Consider the following 21,186-nt stretch of genomic DNA (forward strand, 5'->3'; position numbering starts at 1 on the left):
GCCATTAGATTTGTTTGCATTTCGAATAGCAGCTCATTCTCTTCCAGAAACATCACTTGATTCACCTTATTCAACAGCTGTTCCAACCCCAGCTCTTCTAACAGTTTACGCGCTAATATCACCGCAGTAAGCTTCGTCGGCATTGGGCCCTGTCTCGTTCTATACAAAAGACGAGGGCTGAGTTGGAGTTGTATCACATCACTAAGAACCGGAATTGATGTCCTGCTATCAAAGCTTGGCGAGACTAGCAGTAGTGCGACGAATATTTCCGAAGCTTTCATTTCGTGACCGAAAACACAGACGTCTGAGAAACAACTAAAGTTCACCATATACTGATAAGTCTAGCTTTCGATTTTCCTTATCAGCCTTATCCTTTTGACCTTTTAAAGATTATATTTTTAATTCGAATTGATCACTGATGTATGTATTTATTTTTAGAAACACAATCGGTAATTATAATACTTAACCAAATACTAATAAAACAGGGTGAGTAGTATTTGGCTTAATCATAGATTTGAATGGCTTTATTATTATGATTGCATTGTTGACTTTCAAATAATTTTGTACTGCTTGCAGCAATAAGAAAGTTGCAGCATCACACAAAAAACACATCTTTGAATGCTTTAGCCAAGCGTAATTAAATTGGAGATACCCTATAAATTATGGTCGCTTGGCTCACTTTCATGTATAATGAACTTTTTGTTTTTCAGATATATATATTTAACAATCATTAGACTTTCCTATCTGCATACCCCTTGTTTTTTTTTACACTGAACACTGAATGGTATAGGGTATATTGTGAAATAAAATTTATATAGAAAACTAAAAAAAGTATTTCACACACAAAGTTGTTGGTGGTGTTGTTGTTGGTTTTTAGATTTGGTATAAACAAACGAAGAAGTTTCCAGCTGTGCGCGTTGATTGCCATACGACACGATGCGTTTTCAAATATCTACAACAACTTGCAACAGAGTGGTTGTTGTTGTTGTTGTGGCCACTGCTCAAATAGCGCATACGCCGCATGCTCCCTTGTCGTCGTCGCAGCTGTTGTTGTTGCTGTTGCTGTTCGTTGGTTGAACCAAACAAAAATAGCAAAGATTGTAAACATTTTTTATTTTGTTGATGGTGTGTGTGTGTGTGTGTGGGGGGGGGGGGGTTGTTGTTGTTGTGGTTGTATACAACAACTGAAAAACATTGAATTTACAATTTACAATTAATTTTCATTGTTGCGCCTTCGTTGGTTTCATTACAGATTCGAAGCGTTTCTTCCATGGATTAAGGTGCATTTCATTTTTACAGCAGGCGGCCAGTTGTGTTTAGTTGTTCGTGTTTTTTGATATCGACACATTTCTCCATTGCTGTTGTGTCTGGTTTTGCCTTGGGCGCATGTCAATCATACGCAACGTTGTGCGTTGCTCAAAGCCAATCGATTGAAGTAAAGGTGAGTTTGCATTTACTTACTTACCTATGTATAAGATACACACGCGTACACATTATTAAAATGCATTGGAAAAGTGAAATTGAAAATAAACCTGAGGGAAATTCATTGTTTTGGTTGCTTGCTTACTTTTTTTCCTGTACTTTTGTTATTGCAGTTAGCAGGCCATGAAAAATTTCATTGGCATTTTTAATGACATTAAACCTTGAACTGCAGCGGCCATTATTAACACCCGGCTACAAACCAGCCGTGTATATGAAGTGCCAAAATTGATAAGCCAAATCAGAACTCGATTAAGTACACATTATTTTTGCTCTCTCTCTCTCTCTCTCTCTCTCTCTCTCTCGCTCGCTCTCTCTCTCTCTCTCTCGCTCGCTCTCTCTTTTCTTCTCTATATCGCTGTCGTTCTTAACTAAACTGTTTTATCTGAGCTGTAACTTTTTTGACTTCTCTCACCTGCTGTCAATTTGGCTAAAAATAAATTATTACTGCCTATAGTATATACAATATGATATCATGCCGTTTCGCTTTTGCCAATTAAAAAACCAGAAAATATCTGTTGTTGTTGTTGTTGTTGCTGTAAATTATGACTAGTGATAATCACACTACGTGGCATTTTGTTGTTTTGCTTACTTTTGAGAACTGTTTGCCAGCCATGAGTTTGGTCTAGTAATTAGCTGGTTGTACGTCGCATGCGTAGCTCAAATTTCAAAACTACATGCACTTTGCACAGATACTCAGCAGATGCTTCTTGTGAAGGCTGCTCGAGCGGCTGGGTGTGAAAAGATTTATGTGGCTGGCAAGCATCTTGCCGCAGTTATCAATGCGTTGGCCCCACAGCAGCCACTGCCAGGCAGCAGCCAGGCAGCAGTCAGGCAGCAGCCACTACCTCAGTATCCACCCCATGCCAACCCGAACCACAGACAACAGCAGAGCCACCACATCCACATTCAAGGCATCTTCAGCTTTAGCTTTAGCTGCATTGGCAGCCATTCACCCGACCGATATTCCAGTTTGTTGCATTTCTGTTGGTGGCATCTTCAGGCATTTCATTGTATTGGGCTTTTATTTATGGTCTGCTCAGCTTTATTTTTATGACTCTTCGATTTATATTGATTTGTAATTCACATAAAAAAGGCCAGAGATTTTATATGCAGTTGACCTTGTCCCTGGCAAGGATCGTTTATTTGTTATTGTGGTTGTTTTTTGGTTTCTCTTTGTCACCATGTGAATTATCATAGTTACAAAATACCGAAGGTCAATGCAGGTATAGCCTAAAAACAAACTATGCAAAATGAAGCTGCCGTCAGCTAGCAGTCCGAAAAAAAAAAGCAACAGAGTCGTCGTCTCACATTACCAGCCGCGTCAATAACAAGTGCAACATGGCATTGTTGTTGTTGTGGTTGTTGTTGTTGTTGGTGTCTGCAACACGTCAAAAACGAAGCCGTGGCCCGACCAGGTGCAGCCCCTGCCCAGCCGGGTGACATAACTCGAACTATGCGACGCCGACAGCGCTGCAAATTAACATTTTTGCATACCCTAACCGAGAGTGGTATAGCTGTAACATAAAGTTGAACATTCATTTTGTCTGTCTATAAGCTAATATAGGGTATTGCCACATACTTACATGGCTCGTTTTCCCTTTTATCTTTAGGTGGCATGCCACCTACAAGTGAGCCAAATGACAGCACTGGACATGCCATAGATAAATTCAAGCCCCAAAAACCGAGAGCAAAACACTTGTGTATGCAAATATTTTACAAACTGTTGTTGGCAGAACTTGTTAGAAAATTGGCATCAACAATAAAAGCAGCAACAGGCAAAAACTGCGCACATGACAATGTGTAAAGTTATGACAGTGTTTATTGCTGTTGTCGTTGTGGCTGTTGTCGTTGCAGCTTGTTGCATAATTTAGCTTTTTGCCTGGCTTTTATGCGCACCGCAAATAGCAAAATATTTGCTTTATTAATTAGGCAACGCTGCAATTGCATGCAATGTTTATCAATTAATAATATTTGCTTATGCCATGAATATTTCATGATTTAGCAATGCGTTTCGTGGTGAGCAACTATTTAACAGCTGAGGCGATTAAGACTCATGCACTTAGCCAAATGTCAACAAATCGGCCGGTAAACAAGTCAAAAGACAAAAAAAAAAAAAAAACAAGAAAAGAAAAGAAATCATCAGCATCACGTGTGGCATGCATTTATGATTAATGCCAAAGATGCGGAAGCCGATCGAACTGTCGGTGCAGTGACATTTAAGAGGGGCTAAGGGAATGACCAGTTTGTTTTGTTATGGTTATAAATTGTTGTTTGCTCGTTGGCGATTGCGTAAATACGCGAGAGACCAAAAAGGCCATTAACCGTTTAAGGGGAACGGCCTGCGGTACCAGGAAATAACTAACTAGATCAGCAATTGCAAAAGCCGCTTCCAAGAACCAAAATAAAAAGAAACATCATTGTAAAATCTACAAGGCAGCAAATTGAATTTCAATTAAAATGTGCCAGTGTGTGTGCGCTTTGTGCTTGTGTGGGTGGATTGGGCATTTGTCGACATACCTGTGAACATATATGGGTCAGAGTTAGTTATTAGCGGTCGGCCTATGCCATGACCATGCACTTTATGGGAATTTTTCAATGAAAATTTAGGCAAAGGCCGCTCTGCTATTTGCTGATTAAAGGCGCTTTGCCTTAATGCTGAGGCTTTCACCCGGCATGTGGGTCACCTTTCGCCAGCCAGTATTCCCATTCTGGCAACGGCAACATCACACACAGTTCGTAAGAGTAATGGATGAAAGAGCCCAGTGCTCCTAATGAACTTGTTCTTGCAGCCATTTGGTGGCAAAGTTTCCCCAACTTGTTTTTGGGTGTAGGTGTTTGACCCTCAGCTAACGATTTGTGTTGTTGTTTATTTGGAACTTTGAATTATGTAAATTTTGTTCGATTCCAAAATTCTTATTCAATTAGCTATTTTTGGGGCTTTTTTTTGTGAATCTTTTGCCGCAGCTCAATCAATACGAATTTAAATACATTAATCAATTCCCATTTCAAACATTTGCTTTATTTTTGTTATTCTGTTCGACTTGGGTCGCAAAAAAAAAGAACAACAACAACAACAATATTGAAAGAAAACAGCGACAATTTAATTATAACAACAAACAGCAGCGGCAACAACGACGGCTACACGAGTGTATCTGAAATTGATATCGTGACTTTGTGTAATTTGTAATTTACGATGAGATCACTTCCTCCAACAATGTATCAACTTAGACTCGGCCAGCCATCGTTTGTCGCCCTCTCTCTCTCCCTCTCTCTCTCTTTCTATCTCTATTTCCATTTCTATTCTCTTTTTGTCCCATGAGCGTGCCCCCAAACATACGTCAATTCGTCGCCGAGGCGCAACAGAGCGGATCGTAGCGGAGATGTTTTGGTATCTGGCTTTGTGCCTGTGTGACAAGATAAGCCTCGTAGTTGTTGTCGACGCTGCCTGATCCATAGTCCAAGCTACAGATCTGTTGCAATTCACTGTTTCAGATTCAGTTTGAGTTGCAAGTTTCTGTTTCTGTTGCTGTTGCTGTTTTTGGCTTGTGCCTGTTTTTCCATTGCAGTTGCAGCTAACTGACAACAGCGTCCTGCACATCAGCATCTTTCTATCTCAGCCAGCATCAATGGCAAAACGGCGCAAAAAGTTCAAGTGGCCCGAGACAACGCCAAATTTGCATTCGTATTCGCATTCACATTCACATTCACAATCGCTCTCGTATATGTGTATTCGGCATCGGAATCGCATCCAAAAAGCCATTGGCATTGGCATAGGATTTGGCTGGAGCCCACAGAGTCAGTCAGACAGTCAGTCGATGGCTCTTGGTTGTTGCCCGTTGTTGTTGGCTTGGCTCTTGTCTTTTCAAATCGTATAAATTAGATTTGGAATTCGGCTTTTGCTGCTCACTAATAAATTCAGAATGCGCAATTGAAATGAAAGCAGCAGGCGCATAAAATGTAAATCAAATGATTTTCTTCTGATTGGACATGCATTTGAAATCGCTCAGTTCTCAGGTCTTGCTCATTTGGCCAGAATGTGAATCTGCAATTGCATTTGCAATCAAACAAATTGTGTGGGGGCTTATTCTCTCATTTGGCCAATTATTGGAGTGAGAGCTACTTGGATTCAAGTGTCACTGAAAAAGTGTAGTAATCTTAAAACTATTCAAAGTATTCCTATCTATTAAAATGAAATTAAAGATGAAATAAGTAATACGTATTTACTATTTGTAGTTTCCATTAAAACTGCATCTAATTGTTACTAATGAGTAGTAAAAAAGTACTACAGATATCTTACATAATTTACATGTATATATAATTGGGGTTATCATTCTAGAGAGTTATGACTGTGAACAGTTGTTGCTATATTCTGCTATTTTGTACAGTACTACAGTATACTATATTAGCATCTACATGAATGTATATCGTATATTTCTATTCGCATTCTAAGCGTATATTTCAAAGCTCGAATATCTAGATTCAAGGTAATTTTAATCTACGCCTGACCCATTTGCGCTTGAGCTGTGGCTTGAAATTTGCCCAGTCCTTGACCTTAGCATTAATTGTGGTAGACTAACTCACGTCCACCTTTTATGGCTACCGCCTTTAAAATCTATTATTATATTGTTAAAGTGATCTCATTAAGTTTGTAACAAGCGCTTTGCGGCGCTCTTTTATCTCAGTTTGAACGTAGTTTGGTTTAATGGGCGGTTTTTTTTTTTTAACTCATCAAAGTTGAGCAAATGTACAAAAATGTTTATCGTTTCTGTGTTTATTTAGCTCTTCTTTTGGCAAACAGTGAAAAAGTTGTTTAATTAGTTGCAAGCCCACGCCCGAGATTCTCGATTATGTTGCAATATCAAGTGATTGCCTCACTGGCCAGAGATAGTCGGCTTTATAGCTTTATATTACGGCTGCATCGAACACAGTGTGTGACAGATTTAAAAGTGTCAGCAGCATATTTAATGCCTACACTTGGCCGGGGCTGAGAGCTGAGAGTTGAGAACTGAGAACTGGGGGCTGTCTGCTATACTGTGAATTGGCGGCCTACGTTCGTTCTATCCTATTGATTTGTCAGTGGATGGATGGCACTGCTGACTAGCTAGCTAGCTTGGTTGGATTGGGTTGGGTTGGTTTGGGTTGGCTGACTGACTGGCAGCCTCTTTAGGCGGCACAAATAAACAGCAACTGACAGTCGCCAAAGCTGCTTTACATGTGCAGCGAAGCGTGTGGGCAATGTCTGACAGTTGGACAGGCCCCCAGCCTCCAGCTGCAGAAACAGCTACAGCTTTAGCTTTAGCTTCAGCATCAGCATCAGTTTTAGTTCCAATATTCAGTGTGTATGACAGTTAAGAATGCCGCGAAAGATTCTCAAATGTGGCGCGTAGGTCGCTAATCAGATTTGCTGTTGCGATGTGCACTGTGAGAAAAAGACCTGTTTTAATTACACAATCGATAGGCAATTAAACGCTGGGTGGCCCATTGACCACTGACCACTGGCTGGCTGGTTAGATTGTTCGTTAGATGGCCTCGTAAAAACAAGAGTTCGTCATAAAAGTCAATTGAGAATCGAAAGGCAGACTCTCTGAGAGACTCTCAGACTCGCTTTTCATATGTGCCGCGGGTGCAACGCAGCCGCTTCGATTGCATAATTCCCAACGAAGTAATCACACACACATAAACATACACACACAGAGGCACAACAGAGTTAATTTCAGTAAAGGCAAACAAACCCAAAGCGACTGCGACGACGCAATGTGAGTCTCGGGCTTGGCTGTGTGGTCCAGACTCTTGCCAAGCCCAGACTGTTGTTTCTTGCGGTGGTGGTGTTGCTGTTGCTGCTGCTGCTGCTGCTGCAGGCGACGTCGCTTTGCGTGTGTTTGAGTTTGGGCTTGCAACTTGCAACAAAAAAAAAGAGAGAAATAACCTAAAATTACCGCCGCCAATTTAATAGTCACACTTGCAACAGCATAGCGCCCCAGCCCCAGTTGCTGCTGCAACAAAGCTGAAATTACAAAGTCTTGCAGCAGCAGCAGTCGCAGCAACAACACGCATGCCCCGCCTGCATGGCGTCGGCGTGTGAGGGCATTAAATGCTTCTTAGAAAAGTAAAGATACATTTTTTATTTTTTTATTCTTTTTCATTTTTCTTCTTTTCTTTTTTTTTGTACACATATCTCTAACAAACGTTGCCCGCTTGCTCAGCTGGTGGGTGGGTGGAGTATGCGTGGCGGGGTTACACACACACAGAAGTTTTCTCATTGCTGCCTCATGTTGGATGCATTGTATAATTTTGTTTAGTTACTGTAATAGTTCTTAAGAAAATGTGCAACCTCATCGTAATGATGTTGGTAAATACTCAAACGACAACAACACGCAGCGCAACGAAAGTTGAATGCAGGCGGCAGCCTAAAAAGGTTTTGGAGCTGGAGATAATGGTTAGCTGGGAATGGCTGTAATTTCAAGGTTATTTTTTAAAGACTGACACCCATACGACTGGGTTAAGGGCTGCGCTGGTCTTAGGGTTGCAAAAGGTTATACCTAATAGTAGAGTTCAATATCTCACGGCAGATGCATTCTCCGATTTCCAGAACAAAAGTCTAAAGTAATTGATACTTTTTATTCAGCTAATAGCATATCCCATAGCTCCCAAGCAGACCTCGTTTCCCTAAATGCGAACGCTGCCAAATTATATTTTCAACAGCGATCGATCAAATTCAAATGGAATCGCACACACACATACACACACACACACACATAAACAACACACGCACACAGAAATGCATATATGCAGGCCAGGTTAGGTAGGGTATCGTATGTCAACCGATGCATTCGCTGCGCATGCAGCAACTGCCACCGGACGGACAGGCAACCCGGTTAGATAAACAGACAAACAAACAAACAAATAAACGGGCGGACAACCAGACGCTGAGCGCCATATGTGCGTACACATACCGTTCGCTTCATACATAAAAACATGTCAGCACACACAAAAAAAATAATAATAAGAAAAACTGGATCCTATTGAAAAAATGGACAACATTTTATTGAATTATTAAAAATCATAAGGTCAACCTTTTGAAGAAACTGTAATCAAATTGTAAATTATTTTATTGTAAATAAACTTTTATTTTTTCTTCTCAAACTTTTTTTTTGAATGTTAAAAATTTACAAAAAGTATTAAAAACATTTCTGAATAGCTTACAAATTTGTCCATTTATCTTAAATAATTTAAAATAATAATGCATCCTTTTGAAGAGCGTGGTGAATGGTACATTATTTTGTTAAACAAATTGTTTACAAATTAATTATTTAGTATTAAAAACAACGTTTGCAATGAGTTTAACCATTTTTATATTAAGATAACAAGAAGTAGTTTGAGTAGAACTTTCTACAATCAAAGTTAATAGTTACTGAAGCCATACAATTTCAAACTGATTACAAAAATGTTGTAGTTTGTGCAAAGAAAATCATTTTCATTTTTTCTCAGTGTATGTTCCTGTTTGTGAGTTTAAATGCATATACTTACAATATATATATATGTATATGTGCATTAAACATACTGTACTGTATGTGGTGTACGTGAGTGTGCCATGAGTTGAGTTAAACATAAAACTACCGTTTGATCGATCGTTTTGATTAAAAATGCAACACATTTCTGTATGATCTGTCACAGACAGCAGACAGCCAGACAACCAGACATCGGCCTGAAAGCAGCCGCAAAAGTCTTTGACTGCCTCTCGGTTGCCCCTTGCCGATTGCCGCATGCTGCTTGCTGCTTGCTGCTGGCTGGCTGCGGTCGGCAGTGAGACAAGCGAAATGTTTGTTAAAGTGAAATTAACGTCGCCAGCTAACAGCCTACCAATCAACAATGCCAGCACAGTGTCCACCACCAGTGTGTGTGAGTGAGTATGTGTATCTGTATCTCTAGCTGCAGCTGTAGCTGTATCTATAACTAACTCGCCACCAATACAGCTGCAACACACGCATCATCTTTGTCTTTGGTGTGTGTGTGTGCGTGTGTGTGCGTGTATGTGTGTCTATGGCTGTTTTTATTTATTTATTTTTTTGCAGACAGGCAGCAGCCTTTCATTGGCATGCAGTTGTCGCCGTGTTGCCAAGTTGCCAAGTTTCCAACCATCGTATTTTCCGCATGATTGTTGTCGACGCTTCCTCAAGATATATATACTTACATATACATATAAATAAATATATATGTATATATACATCTATGTAAACCGAAGCCAGCAGCTCATCTGGGTTTGCCACTGCTTTCCAGTTTTGTTTTACAATTAATGAAATTCGATCGATTTATTAACTGAATATACTTTGTTTGTATTGCGATCCCTCCTAACCCCCACTTCATCATTTCCACTCGTCATATGTATGTGAGTTTTGACAATTTTTCAGCTGCATTTTGCTGTCCATTAACCTTCATTAGGCTTAGCAGTAAATTGTTTTTGTTGTTTTTGTTGTAATTGCACTCGTTATTTAATTTTCTTTTTGGTGTGATGTTTGAAATTGTCGTCGTTGTGTTGACAGTTTCGATCGTCATCGATTTCACAATTGAACTTTATTTATTTATTTGTTTCTCTTAATGAACTGTGTGAAACAAATTCGTTTTCGTAGTTTTACTGTACTATGTTGTGTGCAACCGCCAATACCCACCCACACACACAACCAATAATAAAAGCGGACCCTGGCCCCAAACATTTTGGCCAGGCTAGCGCTCTGAAGCTGTCTCTTTGTTTAGCTGCTTGTTGTTGGCCAGTTTGCTGGCGCATTTTTGTGTGCAGCTCAAATTGTTATTGCACAATTTTCGTTTTCGGGGAATTCAATGCAATTACCACAACTGGCCACAGTAGACATTGGTGCAAGGGGGAGTTAGCTTGAAAACCACTTGAAAAGTGTCGACAACAAAATGCGGCTAATTGTCGCCAGCAATTGTTGCGCATAACACTTTGTTTTTTTTCGCTAATTTTATGTTTTTCTTTTTTGTTTGCCGCCATAAATAAATACGTTTATTACCCACTGCTGCTTGTAATGCAACTAACGAAACTGATTTAAGGCCAAGAACCAGTCAAGTTAAAAGCAAAGCTTCTTTTAGGGCCAAGCACGTGACCGCTCCACCCTTTTAGGGGGGCGGGGTGAATGGCAACCAGTTTGTGATCCTTTTCTGGGAGCGTGGTCACCGTTTGGCTACTGGGAATTATCATCAACACCTTAGCATTCTCTGTCTCTCCTCTCTCTTTCTATCTTTCACTATCGGTCTCACGGTGTGTGTCTCTTTCTGCTGCAGTCAAACACGCAACCGGTAAAAGTGCATGCCTTGGCATTATCAAACTGAGGCATCAATCTGATGGGGCAGCAGCAGGCAACACAATTGCAATTTGCAATTGGCCTGGCCAATTACCAGGGGAAAATGGAGCATTGATGCCAAACTGAAAACTAGTTTGGCTAGCATAGAATAACTGTCTAAGGCCTAAGAGAGTGGCCAAGTCACTGCTGCCCAGCTGCCCAATGATTATGCAATTTACATGATGTTTTGTATACGCTAACCCCTCGGGGTGCTAAGTCGACTTTGTCAAGCCAATTGTATATGAAAAAGAGAGAGAGAGAGTGTGTGAGAGAGAGAGAGAGAAAGAGGAGTTAGATTTTCTCTAGTTGCGCCTGCAACTATCCCAATTGACCGGGTTGGATTGTTGTTCCATTTTTTCATTGCTGTTGCATCTGAATATAAATCATTTTTGAATACTGCCCAAATTAGAGACTAAATAATCATAAATAACTGGGTTAATTTGTAACGCTTGCATGCATGCGTAATGAACCGTTTAACCCGATTAGCAACAGAGCAACAACCGCTACAGAAAAAAAGAACTAAATACTTCTGATAGGTTTGTTCGTTCTTTTTTCTTTTTCTTTGGCTGTGATAAGTAGTTTAAAATTTCTCAACGAAGCGTACAAATAAAAAATCGAAAGAAAATCGATAGCGAAGGGAAAAGCTGGGGCACCATGGAAAAATGTTAATGAAAACGAAAATCAATTAACGCTGTCATACCAAAAAGCGAGAGGCCACAAAAAGAGTCGGCTATAAAAACACAGTCTCGAGACTCGCGATCTCTTGGCCCCCATCAAGTTCAAAGTTATAAATGTGCCACAGCGCGTGCAGAGTTTATTTAATTTTTTTTGTTTCGATTTTTGGTTTTTTTTTCATATGTGTTTGCCTTCGCTGACGGCATACAAAATCAGTTTCGAAAATCGTTTGCAATAGCATTTTGTATTTTTCTTGTATATTTACTTGTTGCTGTATTTCCTGTGCTGCATTTGAAAGTCACAGGCACAGAATTATTCTGTCATTGGCCGCCTGAGCTCGGGGATCAATTACCTTTCAAAACCAATTTGCATTTGAAATGCATAACAAAATCGTGTGCACACAATATTTTGGCAGTCACACGCTGTGCCCCAAGTCTGTGGCACTCTGCTTAGCAGTTTTCAGTTGTTCGATTTTTTCGTTTTTTTTTTTTTCTACTGTGTTTTGTTGCTCAGCAATCGCATTGTTTGCCAGCTGATTGGCAGGCTTTCAAATTGCAAAGCGAATGCTGCAAATGCAGGTGGCTTCAACTTCAACTGTGGCACCCACACAAATTGTCTTATCTTCCAGGCAGTTGCTCATTATTGCAACAGTTGCCGCAGCAGCAATAGCAGCAATGCCGTTTCTCGACTTTACCTATAGGTGTGTCAGTAGTTGCAACTGTTGCTGCTGCTGCTGCTGTTGCTGATTCGATCACGTGGCTCTGATCAATAAGCTCCAGGCACGCAAGCACTTTTCCCTCTCGCTACCTATCTCTCTCTCTCTCTCTCTGTCTGTCTTTATGTCGTCTCTTTTTCTTTGGCAAAAAAATATGGGTTAATGCGCAGGCAACAATTATTTGTTTTCATTGTTGATTGTATTTGTGTTTGTTATTTGTATTTGTTTATGATGCTTGACGCTGTCCGTTATTAACAATTTCTTTACTCTTACTTTTGATTAGGCAATGAGTTGGCGTTATTTGCATCGCAGGCGGATTAATTCTTGAAAAGTAAATCTGATGATGATTTGTCAACGCTCAAGTGGCATTTGATATTTGTGGGTTATAATAACAGATAGATGGAAACAACAGCGCAGCTTTCATTTTCAGGCTGGCAGGCCAAACATTGTGCAACATTTCCCATCGCCGCCTAATTGAATTCTTGCATGCGATGCGGCGGCATATGTTGCATGTATTTGTTTATGCATCACAATTACGGCAAATTAACAGGCGCATCTGTCAGTCTGACAGACTGTCAAACTGTGGCTCTGGCCATTTGTCTATTTTGTTACTTCCAATACAATGTAAATTATGACAGCCTGTCCATAATTAATCAAAGACTTAGGGCCGCCATCCGGCAGATGCCGGCCCCAGCCGAGCAATTGCCTGCTGCCATTTAGTCTCAATTAACACACGCAAATTATCCAGAGCTACCAATAGCCACAGACCATTGACCATCGAACCACTGACAGTGGCTGCTGTTGTTGTCCGCTGTGAAATATGCGCAGTATTTGAAAGTAAAAACAGTTCAGCACCTACTGGAATTTGTTATACTTGCATTTAGTATAAATGCGGAGCATTCAACATTCCCAGCCTTTTGTGTCACTCAACCAGTTTAGAAATTCTACTGCTTTTGAGTGACTGACTGACGATCTGACGGACTGTCTGACTGACTGACTGACAGTCGGCCTCTGCTGGCCATGGTGAAACCTGATGTGATACGTGTAGCGATTTGTATTTCAAATGACGTCTGGTTCCGTTGACTGAGCCAATGTCAGCTGATTGAATTGCAAAATCGAGCTAGCTCTGCTCTGCAATCTCCCTCCAAGATACATTTGGCAATCACCTCCTCTAGCAGCTGCTAGCTATTCTATCTGTCCTCCTTCACACATGCATATATCATTTGGCATAATGAATACCCAATCAGTCGACTAATCAACTAGCCAAATATTCGAACAGTGTTGAACAAAAGCTGCATACTAATTTTGCAAATCAATATACTTTACACATTCAACACTTGCCTTGATTTATCGGCAAATATTTATCACATCGATTTCTAGCGAAACTCTACTAAATTATCATATATAGCTTGAAAGTTGAACAGTTTTAACTAAGAAACTTTACCTTTCTCTTTGCAGCTTGAAGCTGGTAGATTTGCATGAAAATTGCAACCAAAAAAGGTATGTATACAATTGATTTCATTATTAACACGTAAGACGTTTTGCAAAACACCAGCAAGATGATCAAATATGCCATTTTGAACAATAAATATTTACCAGCTGCTGATGTCAGGCGAAGCTATTCATATTTTAACACCAAATCGCAATAAAGACTTCCAAAATAAAATATTTCTTACAAATAGCATAAGACCAACAACAAACCGCAGCAGCAACAGAAGATGACAAGAAATAAACAACAACAACAAGCACAACAACAACGTGCTGTGAGGCAGACAAAAATCATTTATGTTAATCAACACATGTTTTTCGAAGTCATTGGCCAGACCCGTAGACCATAGACCCGAAGACCAGAGGCCCGACAGATCTGGCTAATGTAATGTCTGCCACACTGGACTGTGTGTGCTTTTTGTTTTGTTTCTTTTTGTTTTGTTTTTTTCTATATGCATATTAAAATGCCCAAAAAACCGAAACAAAATAAATATATGCGACAAACGTGTTTTTCTCATCTGTGTGTTTTTGTCGCACAACAAAATCAAATTCAAATTGTGCGCCGTTGAAATTTGCGCTAATATTGCCATTTGTGTTACTGTTGTTGTTGTTGTTGTTAATATTGTTGCTGTTGCCGCTGGCAGCATTGATGGGCCAGTTTGGTGCTGATCGTGTCGTCGTTGTCGTTGTTGTTGCTGTTGCTGTTGCTGTTGAAGGTGTAGACACGAGAGTTATTTTGCTGTGCCGCCGACTTTATATGGCCGCCCCATGCCGTACAAGATATCTGCGTGCCTCGCTGTCGCGCTGCGGGTTTTCTAATTCTTATGCAAATATGCAGTGCCAATGCCGACGAGTTGTTCCCATAGCTGTTGCTATAGTTGCTGTAGCTTCTGTTGCTCCCAAACTCTCTTTATAAAGAAAAAAAAACTTGATATGTAAGTATTCTTCGCCCCTTGTACATGGCGCTGTTTTGGATTCTTGCGAAATTTCTGTGACTCAAATCGTCAAACTCGTCAAACACACATTTCAAAATCGAATTCACATTAATTTCTAAACGAGTTAAGCGCAAAAGGTGAAAACAACTTTTATGCGCTCAACTCTCGAAACCAGAGACAACAGAGAACAACAGCAATGACAACAACAATGATAACTAACACTTTTAAATAACCATAAGTGACAGAGCAGATAAAAGCTGCCCATAAAGTGGTAACTGACTCGCCATGTGACGTGAATGCGGCGCTTCTGTCACCGAGCAGATCAGAACCAGCTTGACACGAACAGCGCCACAACTGTAAAAGCAAACAAAACAAAAAATGTGCTCAACAACATTACGCATACGCCCCGTGATGTGTTTGTGTTTTTATTCCCAAGACATGACTCACAAAAGATGACTTGATATATGAGCAAAAACACAAAACACTGCACTTTATAATGAATTTCAGTTCAAAAGAAATTTATTTAGTCCACGTATTGACTGAACAATTTCCGATTGAACATTGCAAAATACCCATATCTTGGCATTTATTGGATTTTTCTAAGCCAATTTAATAAAGAAACTTATTTATTTGTTGACAATAAATGAGTTATCCATGCCATCAACTCAAATGATAACAGAACAACATGAATCCGGTTTATTATCTCACTTGAAGGCCAGCGTTGCTAATACGCACGCGATAATTTCGACAGCTACATAATTACCCAACTAATCAGTATTTATAGCATAGATAGAAATACCAATGTGTTTTTTTGGTGGTTGTTTTGTTAGTTTATAAACCTGTTTGTAATATTGGAAATATAAGTACATAAATCGTATGAAAATCGCTTCAGAAATCTGTTGATAACTACATATCAATAACCACCATAAATAAATGGGAAATCATATAACTTTTACTTCGGCTCATAGAAGACTTTCGGTTTTTTCCTTAAATAGTAGTTTCTTTATGATATTGTTTTTATTGCCAAGTCATTTCTGTTCTGTTCATCTGCAGCAGTCATAATGTGTCGCTCTTGTTTCCCATTTAAGCAGAACGCGTCTAAATATGCCCGCCTGTTGCTTGATTTGCGTTAATCTTAACGCCGCTTTTGTTATGCTGCCCCAAATGGAATGGAAGCCCGCGTCCGATGCCTTTCATTACCAGGCACAGCATGGCTCCAGCCATCATCTCTCCGCTATCCGCTCCCCTTACCACTGCTGAAGCTTGTTAATTGTGTGCGCTGCTTATGAACTTGACATGCAGAACGAAGGCAAAGCGTTGCATTCAAATCAGTCTATGGCTATATAGACATGCTGCACTCATCGGCCGCAATCTGAGTCCGTGAGTCCATCTGCTTTGTGAGCGGGGCCACAACATAAACTCACACTTAAAATCAATAAACGTAAACTGTGCAATGCCTGCCCACCTACGAGTGGTGCGTTGGACATGTGTAAGCTATAAAACTATAAAATAGCACAAACTTATGCATACAATAAGCATAAACAAGCCATGCATAAATCGGCCGCGACAAGCCCTACAAAACTATGCCGAAAAGAAAATGCCGAACTCCTTTCAAAGTATAAAGTTGTTCTTACATGGGTAAACAAGTATTTTTATTGCTACGCATAAAAGGATGCCCAACGGCTATGGACCAAGTCTCAAACACACACACAACGCCAACGGGTCTCCCCAACCATAAAGACACTTAATTGCCATTTTATTACCTCAACTATTAGGCCTTAACTGCTCGCCAGCACAGTCACAGTCTGTCCTTTATTAGAACGTGTACTCTCTCACTTGTCCTGTGCTTCATTTACGGATAAAAAATGAAATAAAAAAAAAACAAAGAATGGTTAGGGCACATATTGCACCACTATGCCACAATCAGAAGGCACACAGAAGAACAACATCCGTTGATGGTGGTGGCATGCAAAGTGGCTCTGGTCTGTGCGCCCTTCAACGACAGCAGTCCCCCAGTCGGCGATATCTTTAATGAAATCTGCATGTTTTGTGCCTTAACAAGCATTTTGCTTGTCTACTCTTGTCGCTCGCTGTCTCGCTCTCTCGTTCTCTCGCTCTGTCTCTCTCTCTCTTTCTCGCTCCTTCCCTGTCTTGAGCGTAGATGCGATCCTTTTGTGTGGGATTCCTTGCTAGGCAGACAGACAGACAGATCAGGCGTTCCATTTGCTGGCTTTGGCTGATCGCCAGCTTTGTTGTTGGCCAGGCAAATCTTGTTAGCGCAAATATTAACTTGTAAATATGATGATACCCCATGGAAATTGTATAAATCGCTGATAAATATCATTAGGTCTCAACTGCCAAACAACTGGCGAGACTCCATTGCTTTTATTTTTTCTCTTTATTTATTTTGTTGTTGTTGTTGTTGGTTTTGATGTTGCTGTTGTTGTTCTGTTGTTGTTCTGTTGTTACTTGCAGTTGTATTTGTACAAGTATTTGTATTGCAATGTGCCTTGCAATTCTATTAAGATTTTTATCTTAAGTGCTTGTTCAGCCTATTTGCAGCACTGCCAGAGAGCGTATACTTGCTCGTACTCGTAATTGTTTAGCAAATCAGTTGAGAGGGAGGGTTCTCTGTGCAATTGCAATAAGTGCTTTGCTCTTTCTGCAAAATGTTGTTCAGCTGTTGTTGCTATTGCTATTGCCATTGTTGTGCCTGATTGCACAGTAGTTGCTGACAATTTGCAATAACATTCGTTTATGGACAGGAAGTGCGTTAACTCAATTGAATTGAATACAATGCGAATGTACTATGGAGATGTGTAGGAACTATCATTACATAGTACTCGTATCTCATGTCTTATCAGTCAGCTGGCTGTCACCAGGAAAGGGGGTTTGTTTGCTTGGCTTAGCTCCTGGAAACCACCATTATAATGCCAAGCAGACCCAACACGCTTTGCGCTCGTAAATAACCGCATAGAAGCCAACCAACGAAAAATAGTTACTGTATCAACAAGAAAGACGTGACGAATGCGCTAAACGAGCTACTTTAGAGCGTGGGAGTTGCATTCTTCTCTCGAAGTTCATGGGAAACACTGCAAATGGCGCCATATCATTCTTGCTATGCCCAATCCCAGTCCCAGTCCCAATCCCTGTACCAGGCCCTGTTGCTATCCCGGCGATAGAGTCACTTAGCTGCTCATATTTCAAATAAAACGTGCACACAGGCTGCCTACTCATATACCTCATATATGCATTCAAGTTTATTATATATATATATATATATATGTATATACACAGACACAAACACACACAGGCAGACAGACACACTTGTCCATATTTGGGCTGCTAATCAGTGCCGCCCTATGGGGTTCCAAAGCCATTTGGTAGTAATTTGGAGCACTCAACGCGAGCAGCGGGCCAGCGGTGCTGCACAGTTGGAAATGCAGCACTTGGCTAACCAAAGCACACCACAGCCACAAAACGCTAAACATATCGCTGCATGGTGCACGCTGCGTATGCGCATTATTTTTCAGACGGGTTCAATAAACGATTAGCTGACCGCCCAGTTCTAAGAGACGTCGACGGTATTGTTGTTGTTGTTGTTGTTGTTAGTGCTGCTGTTGTTGTTAGTATTGTTGGCGTTGCGTTGCGTGTGCGTCTGCCAAAGTTATCGCGGCTTTTTACACTAAGACGATGGCTAATATGTCATTTGGTCATTGATACGTGCGACGACGGCCGAGCCGCCATGCGCATGCCGAACAACAAGAAAGAAGAAGAGTTAAAAGGGGCAATGTGGTGCAGCCTTTGGTGGTGGTGTGAGGGTAAAATGCGGCACCACGGTGCGACCAAAGCAAAACGCTTACTGTCAGTGTGAGGCGCGTATAATTAATTGCGCCTATCAATATCGCTGGTGTGTCGTGGTTGTTGTTGTTGGTGTTGGCTGTTGTTATTGTAGCTACAGCAAAAGCTGCACGCATATGGCCAAAGCCAAAGCATAAGCCAAAAAGTTGGCTGCGTGCTTAGCCAGGCCCCCATGGCCATCGGCAGCAGCAGCAGCTCATTGAGATAAGCCTGTCCGTTTGTACGCATTTGGATTTTGCATAAATCATGGTCATGCGAAATGTTATGTCAGCAGCTCTAAAATGAAGAAATAACAAGAAAAGGCTCTTCTATGTATCTACAATTTGGTCAGCATCCATATCGTTATGTCTTTGTTATTATACGACTTTGAATAATGTAAGTGCTGCTATTCTGAGGTGTTTGTTTGCTCTTCTTGCAGAGTAGCTAGATTTTTATTGAATACGCGGCTGTGCGGGAAACTAATGTTTTTCTTAAAATGTATACTGCTGATTGCTGAAATATTATCTATAAAATAAATTTGTCTAATGACCTTTATAGTTTAAAGAGTGAATTTTCCACACAATAAATGCTGATTTCAATGAATTTTCAAATCAAAAACCCCATTTTGGTGCCTACGTCGTAAATCCCAAAATATAAATATTGTAAAAAATGCCAAAACTCTTACAATACGTATATAAAGCAGTTAGTCTAGTTTTAGTCCAACAAAAGATAGTAGTAGAATAGAGTATTTGCGGTTCTTTGTAAAAGAGACAAAATTCCTAGCTTGTTGCGTTTGTTGCCTTATCAGAGAATAGAAAACAAGCCAAACAACAGGTAATGGGTCGTATCTGTAGTTACAAGTATTTGTGCCTGCTAACGTTATCGGGCTGCAATGAAAGTGACTGAAAGCAGCACAAAATTCTAAAGAATGTTATCAAATTCACCCATTTCCCGTTGGGCACACGGCAAACGTGTCTATAACAATCCAAAATCCAGGCCTTGACCTCCATGAGAGATTTTTATGGGCATTGCAGCCAAATACAAAATGCCAAATGCCAATTGTGCACAACAGGGCAACATCCATCTACCCACTGGCCGAGTGACTCACCAAATCGTAGCGGATGTGGTCAATAAAATTGAATGGGCTTGACTGAGTGTGGGTGACTTGGAATACACCTTTAAGGCAAAAAGCAGCGAACTGGAAAAAAGAAAAACCCTCAAGCAAACATGTACGCCAACTATTAAGACGATCAGCTTAATGACAATACAGGGCTCATGGGCCAAGTGACTCATGCGGCGCGTCGTTGGCCATAAAATAACCTAAGAGTTGCGCCTTATGTGCACCTTGTACTGAATGGACCTGAGGCATTCTGAATGGTTAGGGGCATTGTCGGTGGGTTGTTTACAATTGGCTGTCCATTGCTTTAACTGCCCTCAACGCTTGCTACCCTCATGCAGCTAAGGAGGGCAGAAGCCGCAAGTGCAACACGGACCCTGCAACTAATTTATGTATTATTTCTATTGTTGTTGCTGCTGTTGCTGTGGCTGCTACTGTTGCCTACTGCATGCAAATGTAAAATTTAAAATGATTGATGTTGCCACATTGCCTTTTTTTGTTGTTGTGGATTTTTGCTGTGCAACTGCAAAACAAAACAAGCAAATAAAAAGAAAAAACCATGCATAACGAAAAATTCTCTTTGTTCAAAATGTTGGCATTTTGAAGTGCGAGTAATTGCAGCTGCAATAGTTTTTCATGTTGTCTTGTCGACTGGCCAAGTTCCTCGGCATTTTGGCAATATTGTTGCTGTTGTTACTGCTGCTGCTGTTGCTGTTGTTGTTGTTGCTTTTGTCTTCCTTTCACAAGGCAGCCAAGAAAAATGGCTGTGGCATGCTGGCATGATGGGCACTTGAATGTTTGAAAATTATAGACTACTCTGTCGTATACATTTCACAGATGTCGGTCTAAACGTAAAAATCCAAAAAAAAACTGCAAATCCCACGAGCAATTGTTGCAAGCTAAGCTCAAAAAAAAAAAGAATATCTAACTTTACATTAGCTTACACCGGGGATAAGACAGACAAATGGCAAACTATTGAATTTGACAGCAATTACAAAGCTGGTAACAAGCTCGTTTTCAAAATTAAAAAACATATGTGTTCAAGTTTCTAACAAACCGGTAGTCACCTTGACAGTCCAACAAATCTATAAAACTATGCCCAGCAACACCAACAAGAACAACAACAGCAACAACTGCCAAAGCGGTAACAATATTATGCAAACAACATGTTTTATTAACAAAATACTCGTACCTTGAGACAAGGGCCTTCATTGCGTAGCAGCAACAACATGAAATTAAAAAATGTGGCTAATTACGCGATCGAGCCACAACAAATATATATATAAATATATATATATATATATATATATATATGTGTTATGTGTGTGTGTGAGTGCGTGTATCCACTGGTAATTACAGGTCGAGCACATGCCACATTATTCTTTTGTGCAATGAGCACGAACCCGCTCCATGAACCCACCACCTCCCCCTGCCCATGAAGCGCATACTGGTTGCCGCTTAGCGGATTTTATTTTCGTGTAAGTAGCTCTGGTAGATGCGGGCGCAGACGCCAATATCGACGACACTTGTGCGCATGTGCAGCCTCACATATACATACACACACACTCACACACACTA

General features: G+C 40.5%; 1 protein-coding gene across 2 annotated transcripts in view; it reads left to right on the top strand.

Annotated features, from left to right (window-relative positions):
- The window catches only part of LOC6568299 (stAR-related lipid transfer protein 13), a 97,163-nt gene that overhangs the window by 22,351 nt on the left and 53,626 nt on the right, over positions 1-21,186 (top strand). The window contains exons 2-3 of one of the 2 annotated variants that reach the window (XM_032740713.1): positions 1,253-1,441; positions 13,687-13,728. The gene's annotated coding sequence lies outside the window, so the exon portion shown is untranslated. The remainder of the gene's footprint in view (positions 1-1,252; positions 1,442-13,686; positions 13,729-21,186) is intronic. The other variant, XM_032740714.1, reaches the window with a different exon arrangement.

This window comes from Drosophila grimshawi, unplaced genomic scaffold, assembly GCF_018153295.1.
Source record: "Drosophila grimshawi isolate 15287-2541.00 unplaced genomic scaffold, ASM1815329v1 contig_311, whole genome shotgun sequence".
Lineage (NCBI taxonomy): Eukaryota > Metazoa > Arthropoda > Insecta > Diptera > Drosophilidae > Drosophila > Drosophila grimshawi.